A 299-nucleotide genomic window follows, 5' to 3' on the forward strand; every position below is an offset into this window, starting at 1 on the left:
TTTCAGGCGAGCTCCAGAAATTCTTCAGCAATAAATAGACTCCTCGCAGGTCTTACGCTCAGTCCAAATATAAAAGAGCGGGTTATAAATAGCGACTCAAACGCCCTCTTTCTTCGCGGGGAGGATTCTTGCCTTTCCTCGTGCCGGAAATGGAGGCTCTGTCGATAGGCCTACTTCCCTGTCCCCGGCCGACCCGAGGCAGCGGCGAACGAAGCATCATCTTGAAGGCGACGCCGCGGGGGAGGGGAGGGGGGTAGAAGGCAGGGCTGGAGACTGACGTCGATCATCAGCTGCGTCTT

Source organism: Penaeus monodon, chromosome 15 (genome assembly GCF_015228065.2).
Source record: "Penaeus monodon isolate SGIC_2016 chromosome 15, NSTDA_Pmon_1, whole genome shotgun sequence".
Classification (NCBI taxonomy): domain Eukaryota; kingdom Metazoa; phylum Arthropoda; class Malacostraca; order Decapoda; family Penaeidae; genus Penaeus; species Penaeus monodon.